Genomic DNA, 7,091 nt, shown 5'->3' with positions numbered 1-7,091 from the left:
GTAGCAGTAGTAGCAAGGGAGAGTGATATATCTGTATACTTAATGCTGTGGGGTAGGTTGAAAAAAATAAAAACCAGTATAATTAAGATGACCTTCTTAAGAACTGAAACAAAATGGTTCACATACACACATACTGTTTGGAAGATATGAAGAGACTGTTTAACATATATGCATGTGTGTTTGTTTTGGTTAGTTCCGAAATGTCCAGAATCATCATACTTAGAACTTATAATTATATATATATATATATATATATATATATGTAAAAATTACTATAAACAGCTAGGTGCAATATAATACCATAAAGAAAAGGTTTTATTGTCACTTATTGTGACTGAGGCTGCCGAAGCACCTATAATTGTAAGAAATAAGAGCTAAAACTCTTAATACTGTAAGAAGCGTGCAATATATATGTGTGTGTGTGTCTATATATATATATATATATATATATATAAATATATACACATACATACACACACATTGTGTGTGTTGTGCACATAAATACATATATCCATAACTTTAAATGTGAAAGTCAATGGAATTCTAAAAAACAAAGAGACTAAAAAAGATTACAGAAACATTGTAAGATGTAAGTAAAGTGTGTTTGTATCTGCAGAAGCTGAATACCATATACTCTTTCTATGGCTATCTCACAAAGTTAAGGCATTGAAACGTCCTCTCGACAGACAGGACCTAAAAATTTCTCCCTGTTATTTCAGAAAAGTAGCACACATCAGTAAGGGGAAGAGAGTATAAAACCCCGTTCTCTGCAGTATTTTAGGATATTGTCATTTATCTGCAAACAAACAGGATTGAAAATTTTGCTTTATGCAATGAGTTCAATGAGTTTAGGACTTCCATATATATATGTGTGTGTGCACGTGTGTATATATATATATATGTAACATATGTGAATATATATATCCACACACATATGTATATATGTATTGTATATATGTATTATATATATATATATATATGTATGTATGTTTATAGATGAGGCAGATATTCTCCATATAGAATACACTTCGTAGTGCTCAAGAGATTTAAATTTGAGCAGGTAGAGGAGTAAATGTAAAGATAAGCAAGTTAGACAAGTTGATATACAAAAACTATTAAATATATATATATATATATATATATATATATATATATATATATATATATATATACACACACACACATATATATATGTATGTTATATATAGTTATGGATGTATATACGTATATATATATATATATATATATATATATATATATATGATTATATATATATGTAATGTATGTATACATAAATAAAGTATCTATACATGTATATACATACACACATACACATATATAAATATATACATGTATGTATAGTGCACTGCTAAAAGAATTAAGAAACCTAAACAATGTAGATGTGGAAGTCTTCAAAAAGGAACCAGACATTCCCCTATCCACAATGCCAGATAAACCAACATCCAGGCATGAGACAGACAAGGTTGGCAGTGTCAAACTCCCTCATACACCAAATAAGCCAACGACTAGGTAAAAGCATATGCAAGGGTCGTGATATGAAACTCACCACCCAGAAGAAATCAACCACATATGAGGGATGTGGGAAGGTTATATAGTCACAGTGGTGCTCCAGCATGACTGTAGCCATGAGGCTGAAATGCATAAAAGAAATAATATATATAAATATATGTGTGTGTGTGTGTAAAACTATTGGAAAATAATGTATTTCATGATATTATCATATTGCTGTAGACCTACATCTTAACTTCAATAGTAATTGAAAGCTGTAAAGAGGCACAATTAGAACCTTATGCTCTACAGTGACTTAAGACTTTGGTGCATAACTGTTGGGGAACAGGATAAAGATGAAAACTATCTAAATGTGTCATTATATCAGTACTAGGCTAAGGGCCAATTTAAAAGTCTCTAGCATGAAACCTCATAGGTACCATGATGGTATTGCACTATATATAGTTCCATAGAGTTCTGAATTTGTGTGTATGTATATATATAATTACATATATACACACACATATATAGATACACATATAAATATATATTACACACACACATATAGATACACATATAAAACTATACATATATATATATATGTATGTATGTATGCATGTATTTACATTTAAATGTTATTTTGGTGATTAACCAACAATTATTCATGGTTAAGCACCAATTCACTTTACCAAATATGTTTACATTTAAAGAGACAGCAATGTATATCATTATCATTCATATAAAGAATATGAGTGTTGGCCTTTTATGTCTTTTATATCTGATGAATGTTTTGTCTAAATGTAAACATGTGTATGTATGTATGTATGTATGTATGCATGTGTGTGTTTGTGTATAGTGGATGTATCCAAGAATTCTTTAGTCATGAGTGTGATCCATAGGTATATATTATATATATAAGTATATATCTTTACTTCTGTTTAAATCATGCCAGCATAAAAAAACAGATGTTAAATGAAAAGAACAAAAGATAAATATTAATTCATTTGCATGTATATATCTGTATGTATGTATGCATGTATGTATAATGTTTGTGTGCGTGAGCAGCAGTTACCACGTTATCTTTTTCTATACCATGGTCCAGTGGTAAATTAGGAGACAGTCTGGGATCATCTGGATGCAAACAGATGATGTACATATATTTGAAACAGCATGATATGATAGCAGAGATAATGGAATTGGAAGGCATAAGGTGATTGTAGACAGAAATTCTAAATCAGCAGTAGCATATAATTGGCTCTAGATGAGGCAATACATGACAGCATTCTCATAAAACAGTAGCACAATAAATGTAGATTGTGTAATTTGATTAGTGACTACTGGAAGTGACAATATCAGTAACAATAGCCATGGTTTAATCCCCGGTGAAAGTCAGTGAGTGAAGGCAGTATAGGAGTTGTGAGACAAGCTAACGTGCCATCTATATCTATGGTATAGTGTTTGCATTTGTATATTTGTTCTGTGCTGTTGTAGTATTAAGGGGGGGGGGAAGAGTCAGAGGTGAATAAAAATTCATTGTTGGAAGGAAACAGTATCTGGATAAAACCAATAGTTTTGTTTTTTGTTTCATATAAACTACATAGATATATATTTTTCCTGTTTACACATAAATCCCTTGTGATTACCTGGTTATACTTGGGACTGGGCCATGAGAGAAATTTAGGGATGTAGAACTTGAATTCAAGTACTAATAACCAGGTTGACGGGTGGAACCACTGGCAAAATATTCATTAATAATCAAGTAGAACTCATAGAAACTGCATTTAGAATGGTGGCATTCAATTTTTCATGATTATAAACGGACATGTATATATATATATATATATATATATATATATATATATGCGTGTGTATGTGTGTGTAGTAAGGTAGATAAACACAGGCTTGACACATATTTATATGAAGCACAATATGCAGACTACAAAATAAAGAAAACAGAACGGAAGAGAAAAATTACGTAAAGTCTTATCTCAACAGTTGTTTCAAGATAGTTGTAACTTATGCAATAACCATATTCATAAATAATATGTGCATGAAGATGTATGTCCAGTGGCAAGTCTGATGAAATTCTCCAGGTAAGTTAGGCATAACAATTTCTTAGAGAATTGTTACTGGATGCATACCTATCACATCATGCATATATTACTTACAAATATGGTTATTATATAAGTTATGGTTGACTTGAAACAGCTGTTGAGATAAGACTTTACATAATCCTTCTTTTCTGTTTTGTTTTGTTTTTCTTTATTTTGTACTTTATATACATATATATGTCTCAAGCCTAACTGTGTTTATCTACCATACTATTTCCATAACAGCTCAGTAAGGATTGTTCTTATAGCTAACTTTTAATGCCAGGGCACTGGCCCTGGATAAAAAAGTTGGAGTTTAAGTTCCTATCCATTTGGTCACTACAGTGTTATCTACACTAAGCTTATTTTACATTCACCTATTCCCTCTCTCTCTCATATATATATATATATATATATATATATATGTGTGTGTGTGTGTGTGTGTATGTATGTATGTATACAGACACACGGAGAGAGAGAGAGAGAGAGAGAGTGAGACATATATATAAACAAAAAAATTGTAGTGCCACAAGAATAGTTTCAGAATAAATAATTAGTGGGGAAAAATGTGTATCCAGTTAAAAAAAAAAATAATAAAAAATTAGAAAATGTACAAATCATAAAGTGTAGAGTATTGAAATGGCTTTAACGAAAATGTTACAAAAGGCAGAATTTGATTTTTGCTAAGTCATAGAATGAAAACAGATGAATATATTGGCTGACATTTAAAAATTGACAAATAAATGAACAACATGACCACAGTCCAATGACTGCAACTAGTAAAAGGATAAAAAGATAACAAGAACAGCAACAATGATTATGATTATTAGTAATAGTAGTAGTAGTATCATCATTGTTGTTATTATTATTATTATTATTATTATTATTATTTCATACCGTTGTTGTCACAGATATACCAAGATGATGATGATGATGAGATGATGAGACAAGATTTAGCAAACAAATAAGGATGACAAGAGAAAATTCAGCAATCCTGTTTGGTTACAGCTTTGGACAAAAACACCCCACCCTCACCACCATGTTATACCATTGATCTGTTTCAGTTGACAACACTGACCATACCAGCAACATCACACCACCACCACCACCACCACCACCACCACCACCACCACCACCTCTGGAACTTGAACACTTTTTGAAATGTTTTCTAGTCTTTCCATGTCATACGAAGGTGGTGCATGTGTGTGCATCTGTGTTGTATGTTGTGTGTGTGTGTATGCATGAGTGTGGTCAGAAGGTTATAAACAGAAGTAGCTTAAAACAAAAACAAAAAACAAAATAAAAAATATATTTGGAAGAAATAAGAGGTCCAATGTTAAAGGGTTAGTTTGTGTGTGATTGGGGGGGCTGGAAGATCAGGAAGAATGGTTTTTAATCTGGTTTTTATATGTTATTCTTTTTTTGTGACAAAATCACATTCTATACATATATATATATAGCATTGATAGAAATCAACAGAAGCTGAAGGTTTCCCACTTTGGAATCAGTCAGTTATTGTCTTGTACTGATATTTGGTGTGGGGTTGGGTGAGAACTGCCTGCTTTTGATTTGACACATAGTAGTACACCTGTGTAACTGGTACGAGTTATTCAAAAGAAGCCCATACATTCATGTATACATACATAAATGCATACATATATGTATGTGTGCATGAATATACACACACACACACACACACACACACACATATATATATATATAAATATGTATGTATGTATTTATGTATGTATATATGTGTATATCTCTATGTGCGGTAATGTAGTACGTTTTGTTCATTTAAAAGTTCTGATGCCTTATTTACATGTAACTGTTTTGCACATTAACAACTGTGTAGTAGCAACAAGTAAAACCTAAGATGCTTGTGTTATCAATAAACTTTGTTAAGGTGTAGTATGTATGCTATACAGATGTATAAGTATGTGTGAACAAACACTTCAGTTTATGATAGTTATTTAGTAATGCTACAATGTTGTGCCAATATGTCAACACAATTAGATGGCCATCACTTACATACCCAGACCTTCTTTGTTCAGAAGTAAAAGGTGAAGACAAAGAAAAAAAAACCCAAACCCAGACAAGCTTTATTGAATTAAAAGAGCAGACATTCACAGAGCTAGGCTGAACCTAAAACCATGCATACATATTTACAGGCAGTGGAAACCTTATCACATCTGTACTATTCAGATTGTATTGAGATGTTTATAAAGACACAGCCATTATATTGCAATACTGGAGACCAAATGACAATACTGCAACTGGATTGGAACTCACTTAGAAGACAATGGCTCTTTTAAATAACATTAAGTAACAGAGATACTGTAGTGACACCAACATACACTTTGATGGTGGTGCCAACACATTTACAGACACAGTGGACCAATATATAGACTAGGATTGCAAATAGCTCAATGGTCAGAAATTCAATTTGGAATATTTTCATTATGATTTTGCAGGTGGGAGTGAATAGTCAAAAGAGACGTCAATATAAAGAGGCAATGGTTAAAAGAAAGAGTGGTCTAATGAAAACTTTGGTCTAAAGGAGACAGTTTGTCTGGTGAGACAGTGGTCTAAAGAGGCAATAGTTAAAAGAAAAAGGGAAACAGTCTAGAAAGAGAGTAGTCTAATGAGATAGTGGTGAAAAGAAACAGTTGTCTGAGGGACAGTAGTCTAAGGAACATTAATCTAATGAGACAGTGATCTAAAGAAACTTAAAGGGAATGTGGCCTTAAGGACAGTAGTTTAAAGAGACAGTGGTCTAAATAAAAAATGTTATAAAGAGACAGTGATCTTAGATGACTATGGTCTAAAAAGCCCATTGTCTATAGATACAGTGGTCTAATGAAACAGTAATCTATGAAGAAATAGTTTAAAGAGACAGAAGCCTAAAACAGTATTCTGTTGATGAGATTGTAGTCAAAGAGACAGTGGTCTAAGTAAACATTAGTCTAAGACGATACAGTTCTAAAGAAATAGAGGTTTAAGGAGACATTGGGCTAAGGTATAGTGGGTTAAAGAGACAACAGTCTAAAGAGAAGTATCCTGAAAAGACAGTGCTCTAAAGAGACAGTGGCCAAAGAACACATTGTTCTAATGACACAGTGGACAATAGCTTAAAAAAACTGTGTACTAAAAAAATTTTGGTCTAAGGGAGTCAGTGGTCTAAAAAGAAAGTAGTTTAAAGAAAGTGTTCTGAAGAGACTGTGATTTAGGAGACAATGGTCCAAAGACACAATATTCTAAAGAGGCTAATCTAAGAAGACAGCAGTCAAAAAAAAAAAAGAAAAGAAAAAAAAACACCTCTCAGAGGCTCACAGAAATGTAAGGAAAGCTATTGTTCATCAAAAATATTATATATGGAAGGTGACTGAAGTGATTCAGGTTATAATAAAGTTCAACTATACAGAATTGTATGGTTGTATGTCTCCTTAAAGTGAGAGGGGCCAACTCCTAGATTATGTTGACTCACAAAGT

This window comes from Octopus bimaculoides, chromosome 1, assembly GCF_046866305.1.
Source record: "Octopus bimaculoides isolate indiv1 chromosome 1, ASM4686630v1, whole genome shotgun sequence".
Classification (NCBI taxonomy): domain Eukaryota; kingdom Metazoa; phylum Mollusca; class Cephalopoda; order Octopoda; family Octopodidae; genus Octopus; species Octopus bimaculoides.
The sequence above is the reverse complement of the archived record's forward strand: the minus strand, read 5'-3'. Positions refer to the sequence as shown.